This window comes from Scyliorhinus canicula, chromosome 17 (genome assembly GCF_902713615.1).
Source record: "Scyliorhinus canicula chromosome 17, sScyCan1.1, whole genome shotgun sequence".
In the NCBI taxonomy this organism is placed as follows: domain Eukaryota; kingdom Metazoa; phylum Chordata; class Chondrichthyes; order Carcharhiniformes; family Scyliorhinidae; genus Scyliorhinus; species Scyliorhinus canicula.
The window spans coordinates 111826802-111841267 of NC_052162.1; the positions used below are offsets into that span (position 1 = coordinate 111826802).

A 14466-nucleotide genomic window follows, 5' to 3' on the forward strand; every position below is an offset into this window, starting at 1 on the left:
ATTTCCTGTGTGGTGCCATCCCCAATCTCACAACTACTGTTTGTACACAACTCCCACTGACGTATTTTGCCCTTTGGTGTTCCACAGCTCCACCCAGACAGATTCCACATCGTCCAGGCTAATGTCCTTCCCTACTATTCCATTAATCTCTTTAACCAGCAATGCTACCTCCCTTCCCTTTCCTTCTATCTTTCCTGAATATTGAATACCCCTGAATGTTGAGTTCCCACATTCCTGGTCACCCTGGAGCCAGGTCTCTGTGATCCCAATTACATCACATCCGTTAATGATTTGTCAGCGCAGTTAATTCATCAACTTTATTACACATGCCCCTTCCATTGAGACACAGAGTCTTCAGGCTTATTTTTTTTTACATTTATTGCCCATTTAGAATTATGATGGAATGTGGCCGTTTTTGATTTTTGTCTTTGGTTTCTCTGCCTTCCACTTTCCCCTTTACTGCCTTTTGTTTCTGTCCCCGCCGTACGGGTCCTTTGGACGGCAAGTTGGCACATTGGTTAGCACTGTTGCCTTATAGCTCCAGGGTCCTGGGTTCAATTCCGGCTAATTTGTCCCTCAGTGTCCAAAAGGTTAGGCCGGGTTACTGGTGATAGGGTGGAGACGTGGGCTTAAGTAGGGTGCTCTTTCCAAGGGTCGGTGCAGACTCAATGGATCAAATGGCCTCCTTCTGCACTGTAACTTCAATGCATCCCTCCGATCTCCTGCATCGGTTCCCATCCCCTGCCATATTAGCTTAAACCCTCCCCAACTGCGCGAGCAAACATTCCTCAAGGACATTGGTTCCGGTCCTGTCCAGGTGCAAACCATCCATACCAGGTGCATACTGTCCCACCTCCCACAGAACCGGTTCCAATGTCCCAGGAATTTTAATCCCTCCCTTTGCACCACCACTCAACCACGTATTCACCTTAGCTATTCTGCCATTCCTCTGACTAGTTCATGGCACTGGGAGCAATCCTGCGATTACTACCTTTGAGGTTCTACCTTTTAGTTTAACCCCTGACTCCCTAAATTCAGCTTGTAGGACCTCATCCCATTTTTTACCAATATCGTTGGTGCCTTTATGCACCAAGAGAGCTGGCTGTTCACCCTCCCCCTCCAGAATGCCCTGCAGCCGCTCGGAGACATCCAAGACACTTGCACCAGGGAGACAACACACCATCCTGGAGTCTCGTTTGCAGCCGCACAAATGCCTATCTATTCCCCTCAGAATTGAATCCCCTATCACGATAGCTCTGATACTCTTTTTCCTGCCCTGCTGTGCAGCAGAGCCAGCCACGGTGCCATGAACCTGGCTACTGCTGCCTTCCCCTGGTGAGTCATCTCCCCCAACAGTATCCAAAACGGTATATCTGTTTTGGAGGGAGATGACTACAGGGGACACCTGCACTGACTTCCTACACTTCCTCTGTCTGATGGTAGCCCTTTCCCTATCTTCCTCAGTAATTTTTATCTACGGTGTGACTTAATGAACGTGCTATCGACAATTTCCTCAGCATCGTGGATGCTCCGAAGTGAATCCACCTGCATATCCAGAGCCATCGAGCGGTCTGACAGGAGCTGCAGTCGGACACACTTCCTGCACGTGAAGGAGTCAGGAACACCAGAAGGGTCCATGAATTCCCACATCGCACAGGAAACGCATGACACGGATCTGGGATCTCCTGCCATGACTTAACCCTTAAGTTAACTTTACAACGCCAAGCGAGAATGAGAGAAAATAAAATAAAAACAATGTTGAGTCCAGAAGGCTGTAAAGTGCCTCATGGGAAGATGAGGGGCTGTTTGTCCAGCTTGTGTTGGGCTTCTGCGGAACATTGCAGCAGGCCGAGGACAGGAATGTGAGCCTGAGAGCAAGGTGGTGAATTCTAATGGTAGCAAGCGGAAGGTCAGGGTCAGGCTTGTGGACTGAGCGGAGGTGTTCCACAAAGAGGGCAGGGAACAGGCTACACATGAATTAAAGAGAAAACCATTTGGGTCCAGAACATTGTGAACATCCTTTTACTCTGGTTGTCTTTGTTCATCAAGAAATTTTCTGTTTTTTTAAACCATGTTCTGTTTCATTAATAAATGTTTATCAGTAAAAATATTTGATTTTTTTGGACTTTTCATGATTAGATCGATGCACTTTAGGGAAAGTGGGTGAGAGGGGTTGACAGGCTCATTAACAGAAAGTGAGTCCCTCTGAGGTAATTGGCAAAGGGGCCAAAGGGGGAGATGAGATTTTATTTTATTTTTTGACACAGTGAGTTGTTCTGATCAGCCTGAAAGCAGATTCAATTGTATCTTTCCAAAGGGTAAAGACTTGAAAGGGAAGAATTTGCAGGGCTGTGGGGAAATAACAGAGCAGTTGGATGAATCAGAAAATCCTTTCAAAGAGATAGCAGGGACCCGATGGGCTGAATGGATTCCTCCTGTGAATCTGAGCCTCCTGCTTTTGCGCAGGTTAAAAGGGACAGATTTCATTGCAGCCTCTTCCCTGTTTATGTATTTAAAGAGACGGGTTTCTCTTTAGCCCTGAGTGACCGATATAACAATTGGTTGGAGGCCCATTTCCCAGTCAGTCCTCCAGCACCTTCCTGCCTCTATTAGTGCAATGCCCATGGCAGTTTCCCAACTGGGGCCCAGGCCCTGTTATTCTCAGCTAAATTCAGCCCCCAGCTCCGTCTCCTGCCTGTCATTGACACGAGCAATAACGACAGAAAGGTGCCCGAGGCTCAAATGGGAAGTTAAAAAGTCGCAACTCGTGGCTCTAAACCAACACTTCATTTGCCAGTCAAATCCATGTTATTTATACTGGGGGGTTTTATTATTAGATTTAGGCACTGGAGGCAAAGGGTGGGGGATTTCAATGGGTAACTTTCCATTTCTAACTTTGTATTGTCTATTGTGTCAGCCGTGGCTCAGTGGGCAGCTCTCTCACCTCTGGGTCAGAAGGTTGTGGGTTCAAATCCCAGTCCAGGGACCTGAGGACAAAAATCACATCCGACATTCCTCGTCCCAGCACTGAGGGAGTGCTGCACTGTCAGGACAAACTTCTTTCAAAAGAACATAGGAGCAGGAGTTGGCCATTCAGCCCCTCGAGCCTGCTCCACCATTCAATAGGATCATGGTTCATCTCCTCTCAGCCTCATCTCTACCTTCCTGGCCACAACCCGTAACCCTTGCCATTACGTATTAAAAACCTGTCCGTCAGGGCAGCTCGGTGACGCAGTGGGTTAGTCCTGCCGCCTCACAGCGCTGAGGTCCCAGGTTCGATCCCGGCTCTGGGTCACTGTCCGTGTGGAGTTTGCACATTCTCCCCGTGTTTGCGTGGGTTTCACCCCCACAAGATGTTTAGCTCACTCAGCTAAATCGCTGGCTTTCCAAGCAAGCCAGCAGCACGGTTCGATTCCCGTACCAGCCTCCCCGGACAGGCGCCGAAATGTGGCGACTAGGGGCTTTTCACAGTAACTTCATTGAAGCCTACAAGTGACAATAAAGCGATTTTCATTTCATTTCATTTTCATGTGCAGGCTAGGTGGATTGGCCACACTAAATTGCCCCTTAATTGGAAAAATGAATTGGGTACTCTAAATTTATTTTTTTTAAACTGTCGGTCTCCTGGTGCCCACTGTACTCTGGGGGGTAGAGAATTCCACAGATTGACAACCCTTCGAGTGAAGTAATTCCTCCTCATTTCGGGTTTTAAATCTGCCACCTATTAGCCTAAAACTATGTCCTCTAATTCTAGAATGTCCGCTCTACGTCTACTCTGTCAATGCCCTTTAACATCTTATATGGGCAGCACGGTAGCATGGTGGTTAGCATAAATGCTTCACGGCTCCAGGGTCCCAAGTTCGATTCCCGGCTGGGTCACTGTCTGTGCGGAGTCTGCACGTCCTCCCCGTGTGTGCGTGGGTTTCCTCTGGGTGCTCCGGTTTCCTCCCACAGTCCAAAGATGTGCAGGTTAGGTGGATTGGCCATGATCAATTGCCCGTAGTGTCCTAAAAAGGTTGGGGGGGGGGTTGTTGGGTTACGGGTATAGGGTGGATACGTGGGTTTGAGTAGGGTGATCATTGCTCGGCACAACATCGAGGGCCGAAGGGCCTGTTCTGTGCTGTACTGTTCTATGTACTGTTCTATGTTCTATATACCTCAATTCGATCTCCTCTCATTCGTCTAACCTCCAGAGAGTTTATGAGCCGAAACTGCTCAGTCTAGCTTCACAAGACAAGCTCTTCATCCCTGGAATCAATCCAGTGAACCTTCTCTGAACCGTCATCCTGCCTCAATTAAGGGGACCAAAAGTATGCGCAGTACTCCAGATGTGGCCTCACCAATCCCTCTCCAGTTACAACGGCACATCTCAACTTTTATACTTTATTCCATCAGCAATAAATGCCAAATTCCACTTTTCTTCCTTATAACTGCTGCCCCTGCAGACTGACCTGCGATTGTGCAAAAGGGCACCAGATCCCTCTGTATGGAAACATCTTGAAGATTCTCTCCATTTAAATTGCCTTTTTATTCCTCCGACTAAATTAGATAACCTCACACTTATCCATGTTCAAATCCAATTGCCAAATTTAGGTCCACTCACCTAACATATGCATTTGCAAATTTCTTATTTCCTCATCGCAACTTTTTTTCCCCACCTTTGGTGTCGTCTGCAAATTTGGCTCACATCTGCATCCAAGTTATTAATATAGATTGTAAATAGTTGGGGCTCCAGAACTGAAACCTGTAGCACGTAGTTACAGCTTGTCAACCGGAAAGATACCCATTTCATGGAATCACACAAAACCCGAGAGTGGAGAGGGAGACCATTCAGCCCATCGAGCCTGCGCCGACTCTCTGAAAGAGCACCCTAACACAGCTCCCACCCGATCCTTGCAATCCTGGGACCACACCTGGCCCTGGACAAGAAAGGGGTAATTTAGCATCGCCAACCCACCTAATCTGCATATCTTTGGGACAGTAGGAGGAAACCAGAGCAGCTGACGGAAACCCACGCAGACACAGGGAGAGTGTGCAAACTCCACCCAGATAGTCACCCAAGGTTGGAATTGAGCTCGGGTTCCTTACACTGTGGGGCAGCAGTGATAGCCACTGTGCCAAACCCCCAATGAAATTACACCAGCATTAAAGCAATTGCTCAGTGATCTACACTGCTTTTTGACTTCACACAGCTTGTGTTGCTGAAAGCATTAAAGCAGCTGGCCAGTGATCGACACTAAATTTATCCATCCCCACTCTGCTTTCTGATGGTCAGCTTGTTACATCTTCAACGAACTCCAGCAAATTGGTCAAACATGATTTACACGTCAAAAAAACCATGCGGACTCTGATGGATTGCGTTTTGACTTTCCAAATGTTCCTTAATATTGGATTCCAACAATTTCCCAACAGACGTTAAACTAACTGGTCTATAGTTTCCTACTTTCGGCCTTTCTCCTGTTTTGAATAAGGGCGTTAAATTGGCCTTTTTCCAATCCACTGGAACTGATATTTTCCAGAATCCAGGGAAATAAGATGTTAAACTGAGGCCCTGTCTGCCCCTCTCAGGTGGGTGTAAAAGTTCCCACAGCCACTATTTTGAAGAAGAGCAGGGGAGTTATCCCCGGTGTCCTGGTCAATATTTATCCCTCAGTCAACATCATTAAAAATAGATCATCGGCTCATTATCACATTGCTGTGTGTGGGATCTTGCTGTGTGTAAATTGGCTGCTGCGTTTCCTACATTACAACAGCGACGACACTTCAAAAGCACTTCATTGGCTGTAAAGCACTTTGGGGCTGATGAGACCATGAATTCACAAGACAAGTGATTGGAAGTGAACAGTGGTTTTAATAGTCTTACAACTGAGCCTGCCTGCGACGAGATGAACTGAGAGCAGGCTTACGACTGCAGTGCTTTATACTTCTGGTTAGTGGGAGGAGCCATGGGCGGAACAAGGGTGGAGCCCAGTACAAACTCCTCATATCCCCCTATGGGTAGAGCTCGTATACAGAGCCCTCAAGGACACAATACATGTAATACAACACAGTGTGAATTACTAGGTATATAATTCACCACATTCACCCCCTGTAAAAAAATTAAGTCCGGCGGGGGTGATGGGTCTACAAATTGAGCCGGTCCGGCGGCCGAGTCGTCCTTTGAGATCGGCGGAGCACCGGGGTTGCAGCCTCTTCGGGTGGCTGGGTGGTGACGGTCGGTAAGGGTACGATAGTGGACTCCGGGGGTGATTCGGTCCGAGCTTCGTACCCGACTGGTGCGACGGGGGGCAGAGGAAACCTATAGGCATGGGGGCGCGGAGCACGGGCAGTGAACCTATAGGTGCGGGGACGCCGGGCACGGAGGGTTGGCTGGGGTGTAGTGTGAGGGGTACCTCGGCGGTAGTGGTGGTGGAGTTGGATCCTGCAGGCGCCAGGTCCCGGAGGGAAACAGTGTCCTGACGGCCGTCAGGGTATTCGATGAAGGTGTATTGGGGGTTCGAGTGGAGTAGAAGCACTCTCTCTACGAGTGGGTCAGTTTTATGTGCCCGGACGTGCTTCCGGAGGAGAACCGGGCCCGGTGTCTTCAACCAAGCTGGGAGCGAAACCCCCGTGGTAGTGCCCCTAGAAAAAACAAATAGCCGCTCGTGAGGGGTCTGGTTAGTGACTGTGCATAGGAGGGACCTAATAGCATGGAGCGCGTCGGGGAGGACCTCCTGCCAATGGGAGGTCGGGAGCTTCCTGGACCGGAGGGTCGGTAGGACGGTCTTCCAGACCGTCGCGTTCTCCCTCTCCACCTGCCCATTTCCCCTGGGGTTGTGACTGGTAGTCCTGCTCGAGGCGATGCCCTTGTCGAGCAGGAACTGACGCAGCTCGTCGCTCATAAAGGATGAACCCTGTCGCTGTGTACGTAGCTGGGGAACCCGAACAGGGTGAAGATACTGTGCAGGGCTCTGATGACTGTGTGGGAGGTCATATCGGGGCACGGGATGGCAAACGGGAAGCAGGAGAGCTCGTCGATGATGTTCAGAAAGTACACATTTCGATTGGTCGAGGGGAGTGGCCCTTTGAAATATATGCTCAGGCGTTCAAAGGGCCAGGAGGCCTTTACCAGGTGGGCCTTATCTGGTCTATAGAAGTGCGGTTTGCACTCCGCGCAGATCAGGCAATCCCTGGTGATGGCTTTTACCTCCTCGGTGGAGAAAGGCAGATTTTGGGTTTTGACGTAGTGGGCGAGCCGGGTGACTCCCGGGTGGCAGAGGTCATTGTGGATGGCTTTCAGGCGGTTGTCTTGCGCGCTGGCGCACGTGCCGCGGGACAGGGCATCTGGGGGCTCATTGAGCTTCCCCGGTCGATACATAATATCATAATTTTAGGTGGAGAGTTCGATCCTCCACCGCAGGATTTTATCATTTTTAATTTTGCCCCTTTGCGAGTTGTCAAACATGAAGGCAACCGATCTTTGGTCGGTGATGAGGGTGAACCTCCTACCTGCGAGGTAGTGCCTCCAGTGTCGTACAGCTTCCACGGTGGCTTGTGCTTCTTTTTTGACCGCGGAGTGTCAAAGTTCCGAAGCGGAGAGGGTTTGGCAGAAGAAGGCAACTGGTCTCCCTGCCTGATTTAGAGTGGCTGCGAGAGCGACCTCCGAGGCGTCGCTCTCCACCTGAAAGGGGATGGATTCATCCACCGCCCGCATGGCGGCTTTGCCGATGTCCTCCTTGATGCAGTTGAAGGCCTGGCGAGCCTCAGCTGACAGTGGGAAGAGTGTGGCCTTAAATAGTGGGCGGGCTTTGTCCGCATACTGAGGGACCCACTGGGCATAATACGAAAAGAATCCCAGGCACCTCTTGAGGGCCCTGGGACAATGAGGGAGAGGGAATTGTAAGAGGGAGTTGCATACGGTGCGGGTCGGGGCCCAGGACTCCGTTTTCCATGACATAGCCAAGGATTGCTTGCCTGGTCGTGCGGAAAACGCATTTCTCCGTGTTATACGTGAGATTAAGTTTCTGGGCAGTTTGGAGAAATCGATGGAGGTTAGTGTCATCGTCCTGCTGATCATGGCCCGCAGCCCGTACTGGTCCACCATTCGGTCCATTGCTCGTTGGAACACCGAGACCCCATTCGTGACGCCAAAGGGGACCCGGAGGAAATGGAAGAGGCGGCCATCTGCCTCGAATGACGTGTAGTGGTGGTCTTCTGGGCGGATTGGGAGCTGGTGGTATGCAGACTTCAGGTCCACCGTGGAGAAGATGCGGTACTGGGCGATCTGATTCACCATGTCTGCAATCCTGGGGAGGGGGTACGTATCGAGGAGCGTGAATCGGTTAATGGTTTGGCTGTAGTCCACTACCATTCGGAATTTTTCCCCGGTCTTGACAACCACCACCTGAGCTCTCCAGGGGCTGTTACTGGCCTCTATGATCCCCTCACATAGGAGCCTCTGGACCTCGGTTCTGATAAACACCCTGTCCTGCAGGCTATACCGCCTGCTGAGAGTGGCTATGGGTTTGCAGTCCGGAGTGAGGTTAGCAAAGAGTGGAGGGGGGTCGATTTCTAGCGTCGCTAGACTGCAGATAGTGAGTGGGGGTAGGGGCCCGCCGAAGCTGAGTGTGAGGCTTTTGAGGTTACACTGGAAGTCGAGTCCCAGTAAGAGTTGGGCGCAGAGTTTGGGGAGTACGTACAGCTGGAAATTTGAGTAGCTAGCGCCCTGAATCGTTAGGGTCGCGACGGTGCGCCCTTGGATGTGAACAGAGTGTGAGCCCGAGGGAAGGGAGATAGTTTGCCGTGCAGGGAAAATAGGGAGCGAACAGCGTCTTCGCAGATCTGGGTGTACGAAGCTGTTGGTGCTCCCGGAGTCGAAGAGGCACGGTGTACTGTACCCGTTGATTTTAACGGTCATCATAGATTTCCGGAGGTGTTTCGGACACGACTGGTCCAACGTGACCGCGCTGAGTTGCGGGTAGTCGGCGGCTCGATCAGCTGTGCTGGAGTGGCCCCGTGATGACTGCCCGCTGAGGTCGTAGTCTTCGAGACAAGTTTCAGAGGTTGGAGAGGATGGAGCCCAAGATGGCCACCCCCGTGGATCGCACGTGGCGGACGGCGAGGAAGATGGCGCCCAAGATGGCGGCCCCAATGAGTCGCATGTGGCCGGTCGCGTTTGAGGAGGGCTGCCAAGATGGCAGCCCCCATGAGTCGCACATGTCGGGTGGGGACGGAGTCGGCATACAGGCTGCAGCGTTACGGGGCCTACGAGTTTGGGAAGCGAGTGCTCTGGACTGCGGGGGAGTTTGGAGTTTTCTTCGCAAGGCATACCCGGGCATAGCGTCCTTTGCGACCCCAGCTGCTGCAGGTCGCGTTGCGGGCCGGGCAATGCTGCCGTGGGTGTTGGGGCTGCCCACAAAAATGGCATGCTGGTGCTGCATAGTGAGTGGGTGGCCGCACGGCGCAGGCCTGGGGCAGTCACTGGTCGGGGGCCCATGATGGGATCGCTTGGTCTGCGGGGAACGAGGGGAGGCTGCGGAACGAGACCTTCCATGATTGTAGCTAACTCTACAGTGTCCTCCAAGTTCTGGGCCCCTTTCTCAAGCAACCGTTGGCGCACATAGTTGGACCTGAGTCCTGCCACGTATACATCACGGTCAGCGAGTTCCATATGCTGGGAGGCTGTGACAGCCTGATAATTGCATTCCCGAGCTAGGGCTTTTAAATCGCGCAGAAAGTCTTCCAACGACTCCGCGGTGTGCTGGCAGCGGGTCGTGAAAATATGGTGCGCGTAGACCTCGTTGATGGGCCACACGCACATTCGGTCGAGTATGGCCAGGGCCTCCGTATACGAGGTAGTGCAGTTAAGTTGTGTGGAGTACGATGTCTCACCCTTGCGTGCAGTAGGCTGAGTTTCTGTCCCTCTGTAGTTTCTGAAGTGCTTGATTTAGCCAGGTAGGCCTTGAAATATCTGAGCCAGTGTAGAAAGATTTATTTTGCCTCTGCATCCTGCGGGTCGAGTTCTAGTCAGTCAGGTTTGAGGGCTGATTCCATTGTAGTTGTCTTCAAGTTTTCTAAGACTATTAAATTGATGAGCCCATCAATTCACAAGATACGTGATTGGAAGTAAACAGTGGTTTTAATAGTCTTACAACAGAGCCTGCCTGCGACGAGATGAACTGAGAGTAGGCTTACGACTGCAGTGCTTTATACTTCCGGTTAGTGGGAGGAGCCATGGGCGGAGCCAAGGGTGGAGCCCAGTATAAACTGATCTCCCCCTAGGGACAGAGCCGCGCAGTGGCTCGTATATAGAGCCCACGAGAACACAATACATGTAATACAACAGTGTGAATTACTAGGTGTATAATTCACCACAGGGCCAACCTGTGGTTGTGAAAGGCGCTATAGAAATGCAAGTTTTTAAATTGACGATTTCTGTTATCTGATTTTGTTAGCTGGAACCTAATTGATTTCAGCCACCCCCAACTTACCATTTAATAAATTCACTTTGGTTCAGACAAGACTTTAACAAATTAAGACAAAGGCAGAATTCTCTGGATAGCAAATTTAAAAAGAAGTTTATTGAATGAGAAAGGTTTACTGAACAACTTTAAGACATTGACTTTTCCAACTTCATGTGGGTGATCAGTCTGTAGAAGCGTAACCCTCTCTGGCTCCTTCTTTGACAGTAATTCTTCTGGAATTCAGCCTCTGGAGTCTGGCTCCTTCTTTGACAGTAATTTCCTTGGAACTCGGCCTCAGGAATCTTCAGTACTTGGCCAGCAAGGAAGACCTTCAGAACCTCTACTTTTATCCCCAAAGTGACCATTTCACGGCAGAGTTGAGCCTGTTGTAACAGGACAATTTGGTCTCGAGATATTTGGCTCCCCAATTACTGACACCACCTTCTCTCATTATCTCAGACAGGAATACAACAGAACTGTTTCATACTATCCCTTTATCTGATTCTATACAATCCCTTTTCAGACAGTTTCAAATGTTGAGGCTAATCAGAGTTTGAAGGTCTCTCTTGCCAGTACATTTATCCTCATTTCACATTCTTTACATACACAGTAATTAAAATATTTTGAGCACAAATTAAACTCAGTCTTTTATTATAACTACTGATTCATTATTGATTCATTAATACTAACTCGATTAAGGGTCATTACTGTCATTACTTATTTAACATGTTACTGACTGGTAGCTAATTAATATAGTAATCTAATTAATACATTTAGTTAATACAAGGTACACTGGCTCAAAAAGACAGTTTGTGGAAGACAATATCTTTCTTCCTTGCTAATCATGATCAGGTTGAACAACAAGCTTATTCTTGAGCCAGACTTGGATAGAATATAATATCCTACTACTTATCAAAGATAGAAAATAATTTCTTGGTATCAACGATTTCTGCTAGTTTTTCAGTTTCTCGCAACATTTCGGTTTGTACAATCTTAATTTATAATTTATAAAAGAACAATCCAGCCATTACAATATTATCTATTACATTGTTTTGCTAACAACTTAATCAAAGTCCATTTCTGAATAATCAACTGTTTTGTTACTGTTGATTAATATGAAATCAATATAATGGGAAATGACTGCATGAAGCTAAATGTTAGAGTTTAAAATGACTTCCTTGACCTTGTTACTTATATCTGTGAATTTGGTGCAAAAGTGATTGAATTTTAAAATTAAATTGAATTTCTCAGCCCGACCTATAGTTTTGTACATTACAACAGTGACTACACTTTAAAAGTTCTTGTTTTGGGAGTCTTTGGAACTCTTCCTCAAAAGGGCAGTGGAAGCAGAGTCTTTGAATATTTTGAAGGCGGAGCTGGATAGATTCTTGTCAAGCAAGGGGGTGAAAGGTTATCAAAGTCAGCGGGAATGTGGAGTTGAGGTTACAATCAGATCAGCCGGGAACTTATTGAATGGTGGAGCAGGCTCGAGAGACCGAGTGGCCTACTCCTGTTCCTAACACATATGTTATCACATCCTTTATAATAGATTGTAGCATTTTCCCTACTGATGTCAGGCTAAGGGAAGGTAAAGTTGTCATAGTCCCACGTGACCATAGGTTGCTTTCCCCTTTGAGGGGGGTGGTGACTGGTGGTGATTTAACCTGAGGATCACCACAGGTCAGGACAAGGGCAAGGTTGAGAAGGCGGGGCTTTCATGAATAACATCAGCCGGCACGGGGTTGAGCCCACGCTGCTGGCTTTGCTCTATATCATGAACCAGCTGTCCAGCCAACTGAGCTAAACCGGCCCCAGCCCATTAGCTCAGGCTAACAGCTTCCAATCTGCACGAACCATTCCAGAATCTATAGAATTTTGAAAGATGATCACCAATGTATCCACTATCTCTACAGCCGCCTCTTTCAACACTCTGGGATGTAGAGCATCAGCTTTAGGGGATTTATTAACTTTCAACCACATTAATTTCTCCAGTACTACTTTTTCACTAATACTAATCTCTTTCAGTTCCCACATTGGTCTTTGCTAATCTTTTCCTTTTCACATTCCTATAGGAGCTTTTCCAGTCGGTTTTTATGTTTCTCCCCAGTTTGCTCTCATATTCTATTTTCTCTTTATCAGTTTCTTGGTCCTCCTTTGCTGAATTCTCAAACACGGTCCCAATCCTCAGGCTTACGACTATTTTGGCCACTTTATGAGCCTCTTCCTTTGAGCAAATGGAATCTTTAACTTTTCATGTTAGCTACCGTTTCGTCACTTTTTCTGTTGCAGTTTTGACCCTTAATAATCTATATTTGTTGTATTTATGAGGACCATAGGCTGCTCTCCCCTTTGACAGTGAGGGAGATGACTGGTGATTTAACATGAGGGTCACCACACCTCAGGTGAGGGGCAATGATGAGAACGCGGGGCCTTCATGAATAACCTCAGCCGGTACGGGAATTAAACCCGTGCTGTTCGAGTCTCTCCTCATCATGAACCAAGTATCCAGCCAACTGGCCCCCTGGTAAATATGTAAGAATTCCTTAAATATTAGCCTGTCTCCCATCAGTTTCCCAGCCCACCTCAGACAACTTGCCCCTCAGAGAGTTTTCTTCTGTGAAGGACAGATAAATTAAACACGAATAACCATGTATCCACCACAGCCCATCTCTCTGGCAACGTGGCATGATTTGGGGGTTCCAAACAGAAATGTCTTCAAACTTCCAAACACTCTTTCACTCCGTGATCCTTGTGAAATTTGAAGTCAGATATTGGCATCAAGTCTCAAAGAGGATCAGCCCACTGGAGACAAAGTCGTGAGACCGGCCAGTCCAGCAGAAAGAAACCCTCCGACCATCCCACTTGAACAGCTGTCAGAATGAACGAAATGCAGTCCTGGATGTAATTGAATCCAACCCCAGTAATCAATTGTGAACGTGTTGGTGTCTCAGCAGGTATGAGGAAACACAGAATCCCTTCCCACACTGAGAGCAGGTGAATGGCATCTACTCAGTGTGAACTCGCTGGTGTGTCCGCAGATTGGATGAGTGAATAAATCCTTTCCCACACTGAGAGCAGATGAACGGTCTCTCCCCTGTGTGAACTCGCTGGTGTGACTGCAGGCTGGATAGCCGAGTAAATCCCTTCTCACACTGAGAACAGGTGAACGGCTTCTCCCCGGTGTGAACTCGCTGGTGTCTCTGCAGGTTGGATAACTCAGTGAATCGCTTCCCACACTGAGGGCAGGTGAACGGCCTCTCCCCAGTGTGAACTCGCTGGTGTGACCGCAGGCTGGATAACTGAGTGAATCCTTTCCCACACTGAGAGCAGGTGAACGGCTTCTCCCCTGTGTGAACGCGCAGGTGACTCCGCAGGTTGGATAACCGAGTGAATCTCTTCCCACACTGAGAGCAGGTGAACGGCCTCTCCCCAGTGTGAACTCGCTGGTGTGCCTGCAGGTTGGCCAACCGAGTGAATCCCTTCTCGCACTGCGAGCAGGTGAATGGCCTCTCCCCAGTATGAACTCGCTGGTGACTCCGCAGGCTGGACAACTCAGTGAATCCCTTCCCACACTGAGAGCAGATGAACGGCCTCTCCCCAGTGTGAACTCGCTGGTGTGTCTTCAGATTGGATAACGTAGTGAATCCCTTCCCACACTGAGAGCAGATGAACGGCCTCTCCCCAGTGTGAACGCGGTGGTGTACCCGCAGGTCGCATAACTCAGTAAACCGTTTCCCACACACTGAGCAGGTGAACGGCCTCTCCCCAGTGTGAACCCTCTGGTGTGACATCAGGCTGGATAACACAGTGAATCCCTTCTCACAGTGAGGGCAGATGAATGGCCTCTCCCCAGTGTGAATGCGCCGATGAGCTTCCAGTGCAGAAGGGACTCTGAATCCCTTTCCACAGTCCCAACATTTCCACGGTTTCTCCATGTTTTGGGTCTCCTCGTGTCTCTCCATGTTGGTCAATCAGTTGAAGCCTCGTCCACACACAGAACACGTGTACGGTCTCTCCCCGCTTT

The 14466-nt window shown here is 49.1% G+C and overlaps 1 pseudogene; it reads right to left on the bottom strand.

Moving 5' to 3' along the window:
* Nucleotides 1–1470: 1470 nt before the first annotated feature.
* LOC119951522 overlaps nt 1471–14466 on the bottom strand; it is a 58076-nt pseudogene continuing 45080 nt past the window's right edge.